Source organism: Rattus norvegicus, chromosome 20, assembly GCF_021556685.1.
Source record: "Rattus norvegicus strain SHRSP/BbbUtx chromosome 20, alternate assembly SHRSP_T2T, whole genome shotgun sequence".
Taxonomy (NCBI): Eukaryota; Metazoa; Chordata; class Mammalia; order Rodentia; family Muridae; genus Rattus; species Rattus norvegicus.
Window position 1 is genome coordinate 56,812,312 of NC_141553.1, and position 20,652 is coordinate 56,832,963.

Here is a 20,652-nt window from a genome sequence, read left to right on the forward strand (position 1 = left end):
ATTCAATATTAGAATGGCTACTCCAGCTTTTTTCTTCAAACCATTTGCTTGGAAAATTGTTTTCCAGCCTTTTACTCTGAGGTAGTGTCTGTCTTTGTCACTGAAGTATGTTTGCTGTATGTAGCAAAATGCCAGGTCCTCTTTTTGTATCGAGTCTGTTAGTCTGTTAGTCTATGTCTTTTTATTGGAGAATTGAGTTGATTGATGTTGAGACATTAAAAAAACGGTGATTATTGTTTCCCATTATTTTTGTTGTTAGAGGTGGAATTATGCTTCTGTGGCTCTCTTCTTTTGGTTTCGTTGCAAGGAGATTACTTTTTTGTTTTTTCTAGAGTGTAGTTTCCCTCCTTGTGTTGGAGTGTTCAATCTTTTATCCTTTGTAGGGCTGGATTTGAAGAAAAATATTGTGTAAATTTGGTTTTGTCATGGAATATCTTGGTTTCTCCATCTATGGTAATTGAGTGTTTTGCTAGAGATAGTAGTCTGGGTTGGCATTTGTGTTCTCTTTGGGTTGTATGATATCTGCCCAGGATATTCTGACTTTCATAGTCTCTGGTGAGAAGTCTAGTGTAATTCTTATAGGTCTGCCTTTATATGTCACTTGAACTTTTTCCATTACTGCTTTTAATATTCTTCCTTGTTTTGTACATTTGATGTTTTGAGTATTATGTGACATGAGGAAATTGGACTTTTCTAGTCCAATTTATTTGGAGTTCTGTAGACTTCTTGTATGTTTATGGGCATCTCTCTCTTTAAGTTAGAGAAGTCTTCTATAGTTTTGTTGAAGATATTTACTGGCCCTTTAAGTTACAAATCTTTGCTCTCTTCTATATCTGCTATCCTTGGGTTTGATCTTCTCATTGAGTCCTGCATTTCCTGGATGTTTTGGGTTAGGAGCTTTCTGTGTTTTACAACATCTTTGACAGTTGTATTGATGTTTTCTATGATATCTTCTGCTCCTGAAATTCTCTCTTTCTCTTGAATTCTGTTGGTGATGCTTCCATCTATGACTCCTGATCTCTTTCCTAGGTTTTCTCTCTCCAACGTTGTCTCCCTTTGTGATTTCTTTATTGTTTCTATTTTTATTTTTAAATCCTGGATTGTTTTGCTCAATTCTTTCTCCTGTTTGGTTGTGTTTCCCTGTAATTCTTTAAGGGGTTTTTGTGTTTCCTCTTTAAGGGCTTCTACCTTTTTGTCATGCCCACCTCGTCTGGCAAGGAAGATGCAACACCTTTGGATTCTTCTCAACAGTCTTGGGCTGGAGAGATGGCTCAGCCATTAAAGGCTAGGCTCACAACCAAAATAACAGTCTTTATTGCAGGACCACCTCATTGCTGATATGGGTGCCTCGAGCGGCAAAAGCGCTGGCCTTATATACACAACAGCCTGGGGCTATGCTAATTGTCTTTCAGGGATTGGCGGAGCACGAATCACCCCACTATCACCCCTGCTACTTGTCCTCCAGGGATTGGCGGAGCATGAATCCCTCATTAGCATATTACCGTCCCAGCATTACTGCTGTTCACCACAGGAGGGCACCGGATCACCTCATTATCCTAGGGCCGCCCTGGCAAGGGGACAAGCCTGTGCATGCACGATAAGTTGTTTACATCCAGACAGGGCCGGATGTCGGCACCATCTTTGTTTTACCGCGCCGCTCCCTACACCTGTTTATCTGTGTTATCCTGTATTTCTTTAACAGAGTTATTTATGTCCTTCTTAAAGTCCTCTATCATCATCATGAGATGTGATATTAAATCCAAATCTTGCTTTTCTGGTGTATTTTGATATTTGGTATTTGCTTTGGTGGGAGAACTGGGCTCTGGTGATGCCATGTAGTCTTGGTTCCTGTTGTTTAGGTTCCTGCACTTGCCTCTCACCATCAGGTTGTCTCTGTTGTCTTGCTGTCTCTGACAGTAGCTTGACCCTCCTGTAAGCCTGTGTGTCATCACTCCTGTAGACCTGTTTTCTTTCAGCTGGACCTGGGAACAGAGAGCTGTTCCTGGGTTTTTGTGTCCTGAAGCCTTCAGACAGGTCACTTGGAGCAGAAGAATTGGTCTTACCTCTGCTCTCAGGTTTGTCAGTGCTCCTGGCAAATGGTTTGCTTTTAGCTCTCTGAGCAGGCAGAAACCAGAAGGGTCCTGTCCCTTATTGCTCCTAAGTTCCTCTACCCAGAGGGCACAGAGGGCACTAGGCAGGTTCCTCTTGGGTCAGGAATGTGGGCAGAAGTAGTTGTCTCCTCTGAGCTCTCAGGATTGTCCAAGCTTCTAGGAGTTTGGCTCCCCACCCCCACCCCCCAGGATTTTGATACAGAGAACTGTGGGACTGGTTTATTTCTGGGTGCAGGTAGAAACCAGAAGGTTCCTGCCGCTGGCTGCTCCAATGTTCCTGTATCCAGAGGGCACTAGGCAGGTTCCTCTTGGGCCAGGAATGTGAGCAGAAGTGGCTGTCTCCCATGAGCTCTCAGGATTGTTCACACTTCTGAGAGTTCAGCTCTCTCCCTCATGGTATTTGGGTACAGAGAGCTATGGTAGCAGTTCAGCTCTGGGCACAGGCAGAAACTAGAGCATTCTTTGACTTTTATATCAACTTTTTTTTATGGTATCTTCTGCCCCTGAGATTCACTCTTCTGTCTCTTGTACTCTATTGTTGATGTTCCATCTATGACTCCTGATCTCTTTCCTAGGTTTTCTATCTTCAAGGTTGTCTCTCTTTGTGATTTGTTTCTATTTTCATTTTTAGATCCTGGATGGTTTTGTTCAATTCCTTCACTTGTTTCATTTTGTTTTACTGTAAGTCTTTAAAGGATTTTTGTGTTTCCTTTTTAAGGGCTTCTATTTGTTTACCTGTGTCATGTATTTCTTTAATGAAGTTATTTATATCCTTCTTAAAGTCCTCTATCATCATCATGAGATGTGATTTTAAATCCAAATCTTGCTTTTCCAGTGTGTTGAGGTATCCACGACTTGTCGTGGTGAGAAAACTAGGTTCCAATGATGTGAAGGAACTTTTGTTTCTATTGCTTAGGTTCTTGTGCTTGACTCTTGCCATTTGGTTATCTCTGATGTTAGTTGGTCTTGTCTCAGACTGGAACTTGTCCCTCCTGTGGGCCTGTGAGCCTGTGATTGTAGGAGCAATCCTGAGCAACCACCTCTCTATGGACAGAATATGGGGGTATGGAGGGCTATAAGACAGCCTTAACTCCAGGGGGCAGATGGAGACAGGAAGGATCCTGTCTCAGGCTGCTCTTCAATTCCTGTGCCCTGTGCACAGGGTCCCTCTTTGTTATTGGAGCAAAAGTGGGATCTCACCTGTGGGTCCAGGAGCAAGAGCACTCCTGGGAGACCAGCTCTCTCTGGGCAAGATACAGGCACAGAGGGCCACAGGACAGCCCCAGCTCTGGGTGCAGATGGAGGCAGGAAGGATCCTGTCACAGGCTGCTCTGTGGTTCCTGTGCTCTGTGCACTCCTGGCAGTTTCCTCTTTGGACAGTCACTGGAGCAAAAGTGGTTGTCTCACCTTGGTGCCTAGGAGTGAGAACACTCCTGGGAGACCAGCCCTCTCTAGGTAGGATTTGGGTATGGAGAGCCATACAACAGTCTTAGCTCCAGAGCCTAAAAATTTTAAAAGGAAGGAAGAAGGAAAAAGAGAGAGAAATGCAGGAAAGGAGGGAAGGAAGATGCAATGATGGAAGGTAGAGTAGAAGGTATAAAGAAAAAAAGCAGATAGGAAGCAATAGGACAGGAGGGGAAAATGGAAAGGCAGAGGGGAGGGGACAGAAAGGAGGGAGAGCAAGGAGGAGGGAGGAATAAGGAGGACCACAGGGAAGGGGAAAGGGCTGCTAGATTCGAAGGTTTGTTAGGATTGTTTGTAGATCTCCAGACACACCATGGCAGCTCACACTTGTAATCTCACTGCTGTGGAGGCAGAAAAACACACCTGGATCCACTCAGTGAACTAATCACTCCCCCAAATCAAGAAAGGTGGGTCCTGGGGTATAACATCTGAGGTTGACTTCTGTCCTTCCAATGCATGTGCACATACATTCACAAGCACACACATTGGGGGGGGGGGCAGAAGAGTAACATGAATGATAATTATATTTTAAAGTATTTTATTTTATTTATTTTTATTTTGTATAATTATACTATGGCAGTAAAGAAGGCATTATTGTGGTAAACTAGAATAGAGTGTGTTCTGGTCAGTCACTATGATCTCCTAGTCAGCCTCTGTTCTGCATTCTCCATGTTGACTTTCTCCTCCAAACAGAGAAGAACTAGTGTGTCATCTCTAGTTTGAATGTGTACTCCATGGGTTTACTGAGGAACATTAAATATCTAACTTTTGCTATTTCTCTGCTTTCTGATATACCATTTGGGGCTTCTAATTAGAATACATTTGAACTCTGTATAAAATTAAATTCAGATTGTGCATTCATTCATGTTTGTTCCCCAGAAGGTCTTTTCCTTCTCTTAACAGCAGCAGCCCAATCAAGGCCTGTAGCATGTGCAATCTTATTAAATTAATATACACTCATGGAATCATTTGGCTATGATTATTTGCTATTCATAATATACAATTTGTTTCTTCTGAGAAAACATTTAGGCTTTCAACAAATAACTTTGGTAAAATACAGTAGCTTTTCATTAGTAGGAAATAAAACACTTATTAAAAATATGGACTTTTCCATAAGAACCTCTTAAAGATATGTTCTAAAAAGATAATGTAAAGGCATTTTTATGGTATCATTAAAACTTGTGGCAGCTTAAACTAAAATAATATTTGATATGAAAATCATTACTTTGGTTGTTTATAGCTTCAGATTCATCACTAGCTTATTGTTTGAGCTTCAAGCTATGGCCTCAGTTTTATTTTATGCTTTTTAAAAACCCTGGCGAGAAGCACTATTTCTTAAAAAAATCTCCCAAGATTTTTCCACCAACCATTCTAATAAATTGACTTTTAGCAAATGTAAATTTTAGGTCATTACTTTGAGAGTGATTGGCATGCTTGATAGGATTGGTAATAGCAGAAAGGTGCAGTGGTCAGAGCAAGGTTAAACAGTAAATATAGGAGGCAACTAAAGAAACAAAGAAACAAATCAGAGGACTATAGATTTCTTTGTATACTGTTGATGAGGTTGAAGTCATAGTGAGTGTTCAGAGGTGAGCAGGATATGAAATGGTCCTAAGTACATTGTGGTGGTTTGAATGACAATGACCGTTACAGGCTCATAAGTTTAGATATTTGGTTCCCAAATGGTAGAACTGTTTGGGAAGGACCAGGAGATATGGCTTGGATGAACTAGGTATGGTCTCATTCATTCGAGGAAGCATGTCACTGGATATGAACTTTAAGACTTCAAAATGCTCATGTCAGGCCCAGTCTCTCTGTTTCTGTCTCTCTATCTCTCTGTTTCTGTCTCTCTGTCTCTGTCTTTCTCTTCCTATGCGTGTGTGTCTGTGTGTGTCTTATAGTATATCCAATTTAAGCTTATCCCTGAATACAAGTAAATGAGACTCAGATTGGTTATTTTATTTGGCTTTGACAATTAATGGATGTTAACCCCTAATCTACTTTTCTGCCCTGCCTACCTCTCCAGTAGTGTACCCCAGATTTTTGCTGTTTCTCCTGACCACCTGCTCATCATCCATCTCACCATATGGTGGCTTCCTCCTCTCCTTTTGTCTCCTTGCCCACTTGGTCTCTCCTCCTCCAACCAAGTCACTCCAAATCCATCTACCTGCAATCCCTCCAGTAATTGGCTGTAGCCAATTTTATTTAACCAACAGTTTCAAATCAAGGAACAAGGTTTGCATAACAAAACCTTGTACACATGAAAAGTCACTTGTAGGTCTAGCTCTTTGGATATAGAATTTAACCTTATATAGTAATAAACCAATTGTCCTTTCTCTGTCTCTCTGTCTCTCTGTGTCTCTGTCTCTGTCTCTCTCTGTCTCTCTGTCTCTCTCTCTGTCTCTCTCTCTCTCTCTCCTCCCCCTTCCTGCCCCCCTATTTTGCCAGCTGCCTGGTAACAAAGCTACTGCTTCAGTATAATGCTGATTTGTTTCCTGCCATGATCTAGTGATTCTCAACCCTTCTAAGGTTGAGAGCCTTTAATATATTTCTTCATGTTGTGGTGACACCCAACCATACATTATTTTACTCCTACTTCATATCTGTAATGTTGCTGCAGTTATGAATTGTAAATATCTGTGTTTTCCATAGTCTTAGGTGACCACTATGAAAAAGTTGATCTCCAAAAGGGGTCATAAATACCCCAAAGGGGTCATGACCCACAGGTTGAGAAATGCTAAACTAATCCTCTGATAATATAAGCAAGGCCTCAACTAAATGCTTCAAGAGTTTCCTTTGTCATGTTTGCTGACATGGTATCTTTCCATAGCAATAGAATAGTAACTAAGATACTTCTCTCAATTCTGGTCCTTTAATAATACAGAGTGAGCAAGATGAAAGTCAGTACTGTGATTGTGGTAGCTTCAGAAAGATTTCTTTGTATTTAATGGTCATACTCTAGAGCTCTTATGTCTTTAGCAAAATACCTTGCTTTGCCTGCTTTCTGTATTGTATCCTAATATACATACATACATACATACATACATACATACATACATACCTGTGTATGTATGTGTAATATTTTACACTTTCACTACTGTTTTTAATTTACACTTTAACAGTTTTATCACACAGTATATTTTAATCATATCCATTCTTCTCTCCCAACTACTCACTCTCCAAACATATGGTTGTGACCATGTGGGTGTTTCTTTGCATCATTTGAAGGTGAGTGAGTTATAGACATCAAACATAATGAGTCTTCCAAATTCTTCATAGTGCAGTTTCATGCTTTCTAAGGAGGTCATCTTGAGGTATTAGCTAGATATTACATAACCAAGTATAATTATAAGCTTTGGCAAATATAATAATCTCATTTTGTATTTTATTTAATGTTAATGTTAAAATTACATCAGTTTCCCTTCTTCCTTTCTTCCCTCCAACCCCTCCCTAGTTCGCCTTTCAATTTGATAGCCTTTATGTTAGTGTTACATACATATATACATGTGTACATGATTCTTTTGATATGGAATATGTCAACAATATGTCTGTGCCTTTTACAAATATATTTAAGGTAGAGCCAACAGATATGATTATACCTTTATTCATATAGATTTGGTGTGACATTTCAGTAACTGAGTCTGATCATAAGTACATATCATTGAAAATTATTGATGAATTCTGTGAAACCTCCACTTTGAAATATATATATATTAATTAGTAAAAAGATGAGACTTCTGGATTGACAGCATGAGTAAATGACATTCATATATGTTACATCTTATATGACAAAGATAGAGGCTGGTGGTTACAGACTCAGTAGTTCTAGTGAAAGAGACTCCTTATATTCACCAATATTCTGTTTTCTTGGATACAGTGGAGGATTATGTTTCATAATCATTTTATAGATATCTGGGACTATGTCATTTTGGCCAGTATGAGGTGAATTTCAGTTAAACATAGTTACCCTGGAGATTTTCTCAGACAACAGTTTGCATAAACAAACTAATAGACATTTGGGCATGAGATCAAGTGTCAGGGTCAGGTCAGATCTTGGAATCAATAGCTAAGTGATATTTAAAGCCAAGAGCTCCTCCAGTTAGTTAGTTGTAGATAGATAAAATTGATTCATATGTAATTGTGGATTGATAGATAGCCCATAGCAACAACATTTCATAGAAAACCTGCCAATAACAAAATGCAACTGAACATAGGCACTCAATGTCTTTTGCAGGACTTTTCAAGCTAAAACCTTACCTATTAGGAGCTAGATTGATCCAACTTTCTAAGAGACACTGATGAAACGACATAAGTTCTGTGTCCTTCAGGAGCAGACTTGGCAACATTCATTCCAGGGCTGGAACCTGGGCCTTGAAAGAGTTCAGGTTTCTATTCCTGGGAACCTGACTTTCTCCCCTGAGGAGCTGTAGGTTATCAACCCCTAGGCAGTGGTGTCTGAAATAAACTGAACTCTTCTTGCCAATATTGATTTAATTTTAAACCGACCTTGTCATTTTCCCCTGAAGGTAGTGTACACGATCCTGTACTCATTAATAAGCATGTTTGGCATAGGACATAGCTGTGCAAGACCTCCTGGCCCCAGGTTTTCTATCTTTTTATTTCCTCATCTTCTGGCCTTTTGCTTAGGACCCTATCACCAAAATACAACTTACTGATCCAGGTCACTCATCTTTAAAAACCATGGAGTTCATGCGGGAGTACTACTTCACAGTGGTTGTCAACTTTCAACATGAAACCCAGAGGGACAGACTCAAACCAGATCCAAACTATAGTAGACATTTAAAGTTTACTTTGTGTGTGCAAGGCTGCTTCTTCAAGAACACTTTATAACATTTATATGACTACCCCTTTGAAGTTCAACTTGCAATGCAGAGATTGACTAGAAGAAATAATGAATCTATTCTCAACAAGGACTAAGTGCAAAAGAAGAGGATATTTGAGAGGTTGTTATTGTTTTAAATTTTTGTATTACATGTATTCATAGGGAGAGAGGTGGTGAGAGTGTCGTGGGAGGAGGGGAATGGACAGACAGACATATGGAGAGGTCAGAGGATGTCTTTCCAGCGCCAGTTCTTTCCTTTTACTATGCCAGTTATAGGGATTCAAACTCAAGGTGGCAGGCTTGGTGGCAGGCCATCATATCAGTCTACTTGTTATAGTTTTATTATGTAATTAAACTGCTAGCACAAGCTGGCATATGGAAGCTATTGTTGTCATAATGCCATATTCTTGCTTCTGGACCATCATAACTCACATTCACATTGCAGAAATGCACTCTCAATTAACAGTTAATACTGCTGGGTTATAGTTGTCTATTTCTGTAGCCTCACACTATGTATGAATATTTTACTATTTATGTTTTCATAAAAGGAAACAGTATAATTAGTACTACATATATAGTAAAAGTGTTGTTTAATCTTGTTTATATAATTATTTATAGTTCTGTGTTGTATTACTGTGAAAGCTTAAGGAAAAAGAGCATATGTCCACAACTATTAGTAAGGTTTCTTTATTGTCATTATAAATATTATGAGGTCTGTTCAAAGTTTGCAAACCTGAGAGTTTTATGTTCAAGCATAGACAGATTTTCTCTTTCTTCATTAGTTGTCCATCACACTTAAGGATAAAATATTTAATGGAACCTTGAAGATATATTTTAAGTGTAAAATACACTTAGGGGAATTATAGCTCTGAGCAGAAAGTCTTCCCAAATGGAAGTGTTAGCCTTGAGGGTGGCATTATAGCAGCTGGGTGGGTGGCATTAGTTTGATGGATTTCATCTGCAGGTGCTTGGTCTGCCTAGTCCCAGACTTGCCTACACTCCTTGGTAAGAATCATACAAATGTTATAGAAGGTGAGGTTATAAGATTGGATATTGCACTGGAATTCTTTAATAAAGATAGAAGAATTAGTGGTATAGAACCCCAAATCTTTTATATTTGAGAACGTTTACTTACTAAGCAGACATGTTCCCTGACTAAGCTGTCACCCTGGCAACTGTCCGCAGATAGAGAACTATAGCCTGTTTAGACTGGGTGGGGGAGAGCAGGAAAGAGCAGCAGGAAGACTAGGGGGTGACAGTGCACTTACAGCAGGTGCCAGGGAGGGTTAATTTGAGCAGTTTTCATTTAGGAGGGAGAAAGGTAAACCAAGGAGGTTAGAAGAGGAGAGTGAGCTGTGGGTTGATATCTATGGGGAAAGCTTGTCAACTGGATCTAAAATAGGGGAGGAATCATCTTGGCCAGGCTTCACCACTACAAGAAGATGAATGGGAGAACAGGAAGAACAGAGAGGCTTGGAGCTGACAAGAGAAAGCATGGACAAAGGGAATCTCTTTCCACTGCCCCTATGGCTCAAAGTTGTTGTAAATGTCCTGAAAAATATTATGAATCTAGTGTGCTGTTATGCAGCCATTTGGATTGATTGTCCAGGACTATTGAGGCCAAATTTGATTGCAAAGGTAAACAAGTTTAGAGACTTTCATGTTGGGTGTCAAGTGGAGAGGCTGCAGGTTTTCTGAAAGGCATCCCAAGAAGAATGAGAAGGCATGGAAGGCACCATTCACATAAATGAGAAGTAAGTAAAATTGTCTCTGTAACTAACCTGTAGCCTTGGGTGTCTTGCAGAACTCTGGAAGGACTAGAGTAAGACTGAAGCCTTTCACTGGACCTTCACTGTACTCAGCAGAGGTCAAGTGCATAGCCTGGCTAAGCTTTAGGGGAGACTCAGTGCCTGGTACCAGGGCTTTCATAGAGGCCAGAAGGAGAAAGGGCCAGAAGGTGAGGATGAAAACTGAACTTTGGTGTGTGTGTGTGTGTGTGTGTGTGTGTGTGTGTGTGTGTGTATGTGTGTGTGTGTGGTATGTGATCCACAGGAAGGAGTTGGAGAAAAAAGTCACAAAAGCCACCAGGGACCAGTGTCTAGAGGAACTATGGGATTATGAGCAAATCCAAAGGGAAGGTAGGATATGAGGACAAGAAGGGGTGCAATGGTCCTTTTAGGTCAAAGGAAATTATAGGATTGCAGCTCTGAGTATGGTGGGGGTGGGATCAGGTGAAGAGGGCAGCTATAACCTTAAAAAACCATGGCTGGCTCTAAAAGTGTCAGAGGGGTACCAGACACTCAATGGTACTTCCTTGTACTCTAGAAAATGTTTACACTGACCAAAGGGGAAAGCTACCTAATTGCTATTGGTGGAGGGGGTGCTGAGCAATTGGTGATACAGAATGTGAATCTGTTGAAGGTGGACCAGAGATGAGGGATAGGGTTTGTCTTGGTTACAGTTTCATTGCTATGAAGAGACATGTCCCAAGTCAACTCTTATAAAGGCAAACATTTAAATGGGACTGCCTTACAGTTTCAGAGATTTAGTCTATTATTATCATGGCAGGAAGCACAGCAGAATGCAAGTAGACATGATGCTAGAGGATGCACCAATGAAGGCAGCCAATGAGACTTGTCTTCTGAAAGTAGACAGGAAGATTCTCTCTTGATGGTACTAAGCCTCGAACTTCTTTCATGACCCCTTCAGTACTGGGCGTTCAACTTCCTTGAGGCTGAACCTTCACCAGTGGCCTTTCCTGAGCCTTCCCAGTACTAAGCCTCAATTGTTTTCCATAACCCCTTCACACCTTCATAATCAGTATCACCAGGATTTTCTTACACATTACCAGGTCTGCATCTCAGCATGAGTCTTTCTCTAAAACACAGTTTCTTTGTGCTCTCAGAAAACACTTCCCAGAAGATTTCACCTCCTTGGTGCCAGTCTCCTTCTCCCCTTCTCCCTCTCTTCCTTTTCCTCCTTCTCTTCCTTCTCTTCCTCTTCCTTCTCCTCCTCCTTTTCTATTTACAATAAGCCTTAATCAGCACTAGAGCTGGGCAGATATCTACCCTATATGAAATTAGAATCTACTTTCCTACTGATAACCCTGAATTATTACTTACTATGTTTCTTCTGGGCTGTCATTAAGTACTAATGTCATCTATCCCTAGCTTTCCTTTTATGAATTAAAAAATAAATAAACAAATGACAAAGTTCTCCCCATCATAAACTTCTTCTCTTGATATTAAAAAAAACAAAAAAACAAAATCCTAGAAGCAGGGAGAGAGAACAAACCTCTGGAGAAAACTGATTCCCTTCTTCATCCAGCAGCCATCAGTTCCCAATATGTTCTCAGGTAAGGGTAGGAGTTCATTACAAACTCTCCCCAACTATACTAGGATTTTGACTGGTTTGATCTTATGCAGGTCTTGTACATGCAATAACAGCCACCATGAATTCATGTGTGGAATGGCATTGCCATTTCCATACAGTTTCACTGAATACATCCACCACCTGTGACTCTTCCAGTGTTTTTTCCTCTTTTTCTGTGATGATCCCTGAGATTGAAGGAAGGAGGTTCAATACAGATGTTCCATTTAGAGCAGAACACCCCACAGTGACCAAGACAGCTCAGTCAGCCAATGGGGTCTGGAGGGAAGGAGTGAGGATTGAAAAGAAAAAAAAGTAATTAAACAACATTATAATATGACTCCAGCCAGTGCTAAGGCTGAAGCAGGTTTTTTTTCTTGTCTGCTTTTATACCACTCTCCATACATCCAAAGAATAGGGTCAATTCTTAGATCAAAGATAAAATAATCAAACAAGGCAATAACAGAGTTCTGTAGTCACTAGGTCTAGGGTTTATCAGGATTACCAAGATAAAAGGAATGCCACACATTCCTTGGCTGAGTTTGCCTTAAGCTTTGTATTAGCCTAAATGTAAATATAAATATTCGTATCTGATCTTGTCCCAGCCCAGTGACAAATGCTTGCCAAATTTCTAGAAGCAGCCCCAAGAGCTCTCCAAACCACAGTGTCTTATTCTCTGCAGTGTCTGGCTATGAATGTGTCTAATCACCATTTACCTCAAAATGCAGTTTCTCTCATGAGGGGTTGAGAGATTTATGAATCTATGGTTATAAAGGTAAGAGCATAGGGATAGTTTACTACTATGTACATTTAGCAGAGAAATAGTATTAGATTCTTCTTTAGGGTCTATAACCTCACCAGCTGCAGACTCTTGGTGTGGTTAAGGACATTAGGCAGGAGTTCTGTCTTATGAGTACAGCTTTAGATCAAATAGGAAATTGGCTAGTTATTTTCCTACTGGTGGACATATCTTTCTGAGCTTGTTGGTATTGTAGCTTGCAAGATTTATGGCTGGGTAGGACTATTGATTATTTTCCCCCAAGTAGCATGGATAGTACTTTCTAGTACTATGAAAGCTAGTCAGTAGTGATCCATTACATATGGGCTTGATTTCTCAATATCCTATAACTCAAGTACATGTATCTTTAGCAGTAGGATCTTGTTACCAAGTTCTGGAGGATAACCCAGAGCAATGGCAGTGGCCTGTAATGTTTAGACAGTATCTGAGGGATCACACTGATCAAAAAGAAACCCATATCTGTCTCTTTAAAAAAAAAGTTATTATAAAGGGAATAACCTTTGAAATGTAAATAAAAAATCCAATAAAAAATGAGGACAGAGAGCATTTCTCTCTATTAAAAAAAGTTATTATAGCCCATGGTGTTTGGAGCAGGTATTACTCTAATTATAGGGTGGCTCTAATTGTGTGTATATTTTAGGAAGCTTCTACAGCAGTAGGCTTGCACATGGCATTTTCAAAGATCTTTAGTGTTCGTTATCTATGTCCATACTTATTCCACAGCCCTGCTCCTCTTCTCTCACTCCATTTAACCATTCTTGTTCTATTTTTCCCCATTCTTCCTCCATGCCACTTGTATTTTATTACCTTTCCCTTCAAATCCTAACCCCATAAGCCATTACTAGCTTTTGGACATGTAACTTATTCTAACTTAAACACATATCTCTAAAGAATCAGCATATGAGAAGTAACGCTCAGCATTTGTCTTCCTGTGTCCTGGTTATGTCATTCAGAATGATTATTTCCAGTTCTATCCATTTACCTGTAAATTTCATTTTTCTTTACAATTTAATATTATTCGACTGTGTATGTGCTTCACATCTTCACTAACCTTTCATCAGACGATAGACATCCAGGCTGCTTCCATTCCCTGACTAGTTGGAATAAGAAGTTAGATAGTAATGGATATACTTTCACAGTTTGTTAGCAATAAGTTTGTCAGTACTTAGTACAATGTCTGACAGGCAGCAGGTATGTGTACTTGAGATGGTTACTAACTGCAAAAGTCCAAATAATTTTTATTTCAATATTTCTGACTTACAATAGATACTAAATATGTAACAATTGAATAAAGGGATAGTTTAATCTTCAAACTAACCAACAGTGCTGTAGATATAGTGCTAAATGTAGCTTAGGTCAAGACTATTGGGCCATGAGATCAGCAATTTTATGCTTAACATCAACCTTGCCCTTCATGAATCATGACTCCCTGATAGCTACCTGTTGCTCCAAAGAACCTGTCTAAACAAGTCCACCCCAGCCCCCTTTCTTTTCCACTACCTCTGGTGAGTGGTGGGCTACAAAGCATTCAAGAATCATCATTAAAAATAAAGTTTGAAATCGTGGAAATTACAGGTGTCACCCATTGTGGCTAAGGCATAATGGGTAACTCTATTTCTAATGTAAAGGAAATGGCAGATTATGAGCAGTTAGCAATATTGCTTAAGTAGTTTGGTAAAATGGCAGCTGGGTGGTATCCTGCCTTGATCCCAGAAGGGGTGTTTTGGTTTTGCTTTGTAGTTTTCATGCATACTATTTTGAAAAAGTTTAATGAGAGACCAGTCAATTCTCTACTGTTAGAGAAGACTTCAGAATTGGCTATCCATTTAGAGAATTTGCAGATAGAGGTAGAAGTGCTTGGAAAACAAAAAGGGCACTGTAAGGAGAGAAAAGTTCATGCTTGGTGAATGAGAACGGGAATGTCCTGCATCATGAAATGGGGAAGCAAACTAGGCTGGAAGTAAACTGCTGCCCTGCCCTTCTTCTAGGTGCCTGAAATATGTAATTACACATTTATTGGAAATGGCAATTATGGGGATACTTGCACAAATTAAAACTGCCAGTGCTCCTGCATATGTACCCAATAAGAAAAAGCAACTCTTCGCATATTATAAAAGCATGTTACTGGTATACTACACAATCCCACAGGACAAGCAATTATAGAAAGAGCCAATTGTACCTTAAAAGTGGAGAAAACAGAAAGGGAGAGTAAAAACTCCCAGGGACAGACTAAATAGTGCATTGTTTACTCTCAAATTTCTTAATGTTAGTGAAAAAAGGAACAACTGCAGCTGAGAGACATTGGTTTATCAAAAAAACAAAACAAAACAAAACTGAGGAACTAGGCCAACCAATATACTTTAAGGATGTGTTGATATTAGAATAAAAACCTGCAATAGTTTTAAGATGGGGACTTATATATCTACAAAGAATGAAAAAATATGGATATCAACAAAACTTATAAAAATCAGATCTGACCAAAGAAAACCTTTTATCCTTTGAGACATGGGTGTCTTCACAAAGCAAATAGCCCAAATGATTCACAGACTGCCTCCATTACTGATTTCTCAAAAAAAAGAAATGCATTCAAATCAGCTTCAAAAGGGCTAGTTCAAATGATCACTCACAAAGAGACAGACAACACACAGACTGAATAGACAAGGCAGAGACTGGGTAAATACAAAAACCGGGTAATAAAGGCTACGCTAGCTTTTCTCAGACTAACTATTCCCCCCCCCCTCCTTCCTTAGAGCCCAAACAACAGATAATACAAACTGGATAAACCCAGAGATAAATGCTAGAGCTACCTTTTTTTTCAGGGTAACCATCTTTTTCCTTGAAGCCCAAAACAGGAATTCTTCACCCCAATTCAGCAGTAACATATAAGAAGACCATTGTTCCAATCCTTTATGTTGGGGTGGGTAGTTTTGGTCGCTTAATGTGTTACAGTTGTGGTTCTTATCATCCAGGTTGTTATCTTAGTTATTGATAAAAAATTAAATTTTTTGTTTAATTCTTGTATCTTAATGGAAATTTAAGGTTTTTCTTTAATTACTGTATATTGACAAAAATTTTCTTCTTTAATTGATGTATGTTGATATGTAGGATTTTTTTTTTGCTCATTGTATATTGATAGGAATGCTAAGGTTTTGTTAGACTATTGTTTGGCTATACTGTACTTAAGTCATTTAGTGAAAATATGATGGTTCTTATAACTATTTCTATTCTGTATAGACTATTAATGTTAGAGAAAAAAATCTTAAACAGAAAGGGGGATAAGAAGTGGAAACTTAGGGTTCTTTGGAGAGTCAGTTGGATGGTGTGAAGGAACATTTCATTACATAGACAGGAGTTGCTCCAAAGAACCTTTCTAAACCAGTCTATAAATTGTCCTTTCTTTTCCACTACCTCTGGTAGGTGGTGGGCTACAAGGGAGGTTAAACTGTTTAATAACCATCATTAAAAATAAGGTTTAAAACGAAGTTACACACAACCTTCAGAGGTGATCTAATTTCTGATCATAAAGACTCTAGATGAATCCGTAGCTGCTTGGGCCATTGGGAGGTGAATTTTAATCAGTAGAAGTATAGATGATGGATATATCCTGTCTTCCTTGGTCTCTTCTGGTTTTCTGGTGGCTGTAAGGTAAGCAGCTGCCTCCATTGCACCCTCTTGCTACCTTGGTATTATGCCGTGGGCCAGGATCAAACTGATGGAGGTGGCCAAATTTTAACTAATTCATTTGAAAGTGGGAACCAAAACAATCCTTCTTCCTTTTAAATTGTTTTTCTAGTTTTTACAGTGTTGAAAAACTGACTAACACAAGGGAATGTCAGGACTCCTTCACAATGTCAATCTCTTATCAAATAAATCAACTTCTCCCTAACTGTTTAGACTTTTTAACAGTACAAACTAATGAACTTAATTCAGAAAATATTTTTTTTGATGATGAAATTGAGTGCAGTTTGGAAGGGACTTGTTTTCTAGATATGGAGTCTGGCTTTCCCTCAAATTTACAGGCTTGTACATTTGCTTAGGGACCTTAGGTCAAAGAGGTTGGTCTGATGTGACTTGTGTTGAGTTCTGGCCATAGCCATGTGACCTTAGGTTATATCACAACTACAAAAAAATCAACAATATAACTATGATATGACTTCAGATTAAATCATAGTTGTGGTACTGGAGTCTGAGATTAATCAGTCAATACTGATTTCATTAATACATCAGTCAGGTATGTATGAGGAATTCCCTCCAGAAACTCTGAACACCAAGAGTCATGGTAAATTTCTCAAGGATGGTGCATATTATTCATAGAGGAAACTCTGCCTCTGAAATGGTCTGCTTACCTGTACTTTCATTAAGCTCAAACTTTCCAGCTTTCCCATTAGTAATTCAGAGCCTCTTTCAGGAGTTTTGAGTCTTTTTTCTCTCCAGTAGTTTTGTTCTCTTCTCAGTCTTGTAATTGGACTTACAAGTGATGGTGTAGAGGAGTTTTAATGCTCTGGCTAGGGACTCACATCCAAAGACCCTCTAGGTCTGTGTGACCCAGCTGGAATACAATCACTCCTTCAGTTCCTGGAGACAGAGGCAAGCAGATCTCTGAGTTCTAGTCAGTTAGGTCAGTTGATTCAGTGATCTGGGAGTCAGTTGAGAGTCAGTGCAGTGGAATTAAGTTCATGGCGGTTCATTTGGTGGAGTTCAGAGGCAGTTTTACCTGGACATTTTGCAGACACAGGTTACAAAGAGAACAAGCTGGACATAGATGAAGACAGAAAGAGCCAGGGAATGCCAAGGAGCCAGATTAGAACAGATTGCTAGAATTAGTTCAATGCGAAGCAGAGCAATTCAGTGAGAAGCCCAGGGAAACCAAATTGAATCAGTCAGCTTGGAGAGGAGTTTGAGCCAGAAGAGCTGAGTTGAACCAGCCAGCCAGCATTCACAAAGAACTGGAAAGGGTGAGCTTATTCAGTAGTAATTTCTCAACTGGAAAGGGTGCGCTTATTCAGTAGTAAGTCTCAGAGGCTGAAAACATTCTAGACCTAGATTAGATTGTACAGAGGCTAGAAGCTTCCAGGACTAGGCCTAGGTTAGCAGGCTGAAGCAGTAAGCCTGGGAGACTACAGTTACACCAGGGCCTTGAGAACCTTTCCCTTGAGGTATATCATGGAATGTCTAAGTCATAAAAATTTGGCTGTCATTTTGAAAGTAACAAGCTGTATACTGACGAAGCACAAATGTTTAACAGACTTTGCTGATGCTTAATGTTCGCACAAGTGTTACAGTTTGAAGATCGGTGGCAGGGCTGATGTATCTAAACATTTTTCCATAATTTTACTGTCTCCTTTCATAAGAAAAGACTTAAAAGACCTGAAAAAAAGGTTTCTTTCAGGTATCAACAAGACACACACACCCTAAATGTGCCCACACATATACATCACAAACATAAAATTGAAATTAACAAAATTATTGAAATAATCTATCAGTATAGCATGCGGATTGCTATTTACCAAAATGCATTTGCTTTTAGCTTTGCATGTTAAATACTTTCTAGACACTCTTCTCCAAACTAGAAGCCATCTTTAGTAGATTGTCTATTAGTAAACATTTGGAAAACATTCCTGAGGATACGAAGGGGCCAAATGTATTAAAAAACTAGTGAAGTATATTTCTTTCCAGTCTGATACTGTATAGAAGTATGATTTAAATTGCATGCACCATCTTAAAGTTTATAAATTTACACTTTAAAAAGTTGAAATAATTACATTTCATTTGCCTCAACGTACAGAAGATTATATAAAAAATAAAAGTAAAAAGTTGATAGCTTACAGTTACCTTCCTCTTAAGTTTTCAAAATGTGGCATATATTTTATATTTATGAATTATTTCAATTTGGTCAAGTCAGATTTCTAGTCTGGCTAGTGGCTTGAGCGTAATGCATGAGACTCAGGTAGTAGACTTTCAATTTTCATCTCTGCATCCTCTGAAACTCGGATGGGTATAATATAAACTATTTATGAGGCCCCCTTTCATTTTTCTTTTTTACTCATTTATTTTGTCTCATTTACTGGGAAGGTGGAGGAGATGGTGAAAAATAAAACATAAATCTAACCAGAGGTGGTGGCTTTAGCTGGATCAGGTAAACTCTATATGAGTACTATCTGCATGCTTCAGAGACTGAGACCCAAAAGTTCAGCCAAAATTTATAGTTGTGTTTTTAATGTACATGCCACCCCGAAATCACTATCTTGTTTCTATAATTCCATGTCTGATCACATCACTCTTTGTTCCTGCTTCCTGGAAATGCTCTGTTTCTGAAAATCCCACAATTAAATGTCTAAGATTAGCAAAATATTTCTAATCAACTCACATCACCTCTGTTTGGATTCTCAGGTAGCCTTTCCACTTGGGAATCCGCCTCTGCTTTTTTACTATAATGAATTGACTATTGCTTAAGTCTCTTCTGTATCTGTCTTAGAATTCTTTCTCTAGTGAGACCAAGAATCTTTGAGATCACCAATTCTAGTTTGGTGATGAGTTAGAATGTAAACTCTTGAGAGGCTACATAGAATTAGACTCCTCCAATCATGAGACTGGACCAACTTTTATCAGCCAGTAATTCTCTTAATATTCTTCTCCCCTGCCTCAAATTCCTATTATGTAAGCATTCAACATCTACTTAGAAATGTAGAGACTGGGATGGTCATATATTGCTTCTATAATGCATATATGGATTGTTTTAGAAGGGACTCTCAGAATGTGAAGTTTCGTTTGTTTTTGTTTCTTGTTTTTTCCTCATAAAGTTCAAGTCACACCAGACAAACCTTTATCACAAGATGGGTCTTTCAGATATTGCTGACAGTCCAGTAATTTTTACTCTTAATGAATCTTACAAGTCTCAGTAATACTTCATGATTCCTTTCACCTGCGTTATCTTATTTTAATCTCTGTTGATTCTATCATTATTGAGGTTTTCTTACCATAATTAGTCTGGTATACAGAACTCCCAGTGGGTCTGGCAAGTGAAGTTTATTATTCAATCAACGCTTCTTCTATAAAAAAAGGTTCTAATGAGTATTAGGACAAGGGCCTCAGGAAGAAAGAGTAGGATGACAATGCATACCACATCTGCATCCTTACTCAGCAGTACAAACTTAACAATGCAGTTTTTTAGGCTAGCTTTTCTAAATTTGCCAGTTGCACAAGGCTATCGTCAGATGTTTTGTTTTGAAGGTCAGAAATAACTCCAGAAGTGGAGAAAAATGAAACTCAGGGAAAACGAAACTTGAGCCTAGAGCAGGTGGGCGGGACCATCTAGTAACCACCGGACTCTTTGACTCACTGGTTTCTGCCTTCTGTAAGAATTAAGTCCTCTGTGCAGTTATCAGAGCCCAGCAGGGATTGGGGAGGGGAAGAGGAGGCAGCAGGAGTCAGTCGGCTGGCCAGAGGAAACCGAGAGTCCCACCTCAGAAACAGAGCTGAACCGTGTTAGCATAGAAGACACCCCACTCCACCCCTATGGGCGGGGCTGAGGGCGGCCGAGTGCTGACGTGGCGACGTTGGCGTCGCGACCGGTGACGTGTAGCCGGCGCCCGCCCCGCCCCTCCTCGTCTCCCGGCGGCGCTGAGTGGGTTTGTGGGTCAGTGCTTGCCGGGCAGCTCTCGCGCGCTAATCGGTGACAGCGTGCGACCCTCGCCCGCCCGCGTGTGCTGCGGAGGAGGTCGGGGCGCAGCCCTCCGCCACGCCGGAGTGAGAATTGGAAGCAAATCTCCAGGAGGCCGGAGGCGCGTGTGGCGGCGGGGCTGAGGTGAGCTGGGGAGAGGGAGGGCGTAGGTGGTGGAGCCGGAGTGTGCGGCAGGGCGGGTCTCAGAGTCCGGAAGAGCACTGGAGAACCGAGCTGTCATCCCTCGGCTGCGCGTCCCGGCCCACCTAAGTTTGTAGGTGGGGGTTGGGGCGAAAACTCCAGTGTGATTGCCCACGTGTATGAACGGAGTGGCCACAAGATGAAAAATTTCTGTTCTATGCTTAACCTGTTCCTCCCCACACCTCCTCCCCCCATTATATATGTT

The 20,652-nt window shown here is 39.9% G+C and overlaps 1 protein-coding gene and 1 long non-coding RNA gene across 11 annotated transcripts in view; one reads left to right on the forward strand and one right to left on the reverse strand.

Moving 5' to 3' along the window:
* Nucleotides 1-7,164: 7,164 nt before the first annotated feature.
* LOC134483837 (uncharacterized) lies at nucleotides 7,165-20,076 on the reverse strand. Its single transcript, XR_015645965.1, has 3 exons — nucleotides 19,564-20,076; nucleotides 16,933-17,161; nucleotides 7,165-12,066 (listed from the first exon to the last, which is right to left on the reverse strand). It is a non-coding gene; the product is annotated as an uncharacterized LOC134483837 (long non-coding RNA).
* A 116-nt stretch (nucleotides 20,077-20,192) lies between these two features.
* The window catches only part of Ascc3 (activating signal cointegrator 1 complex subunit 3), a 280,053-nt gene continuing 279,593 nt past the window's right edge, over nucleotides 20,193-20,652 (forward strand). For 9 of the 10 annotated variants that reach the window (XR_015644791.1, XM_087597565.1, XM_087597567.1 and 6 more), the window contains exon 1: nucleotides 20,193-20,390. The gene's annotated coding sequence lies outside the window, so the exon portion shown is untranslated. 10 annotated transcript variants of the gene reach the window in all.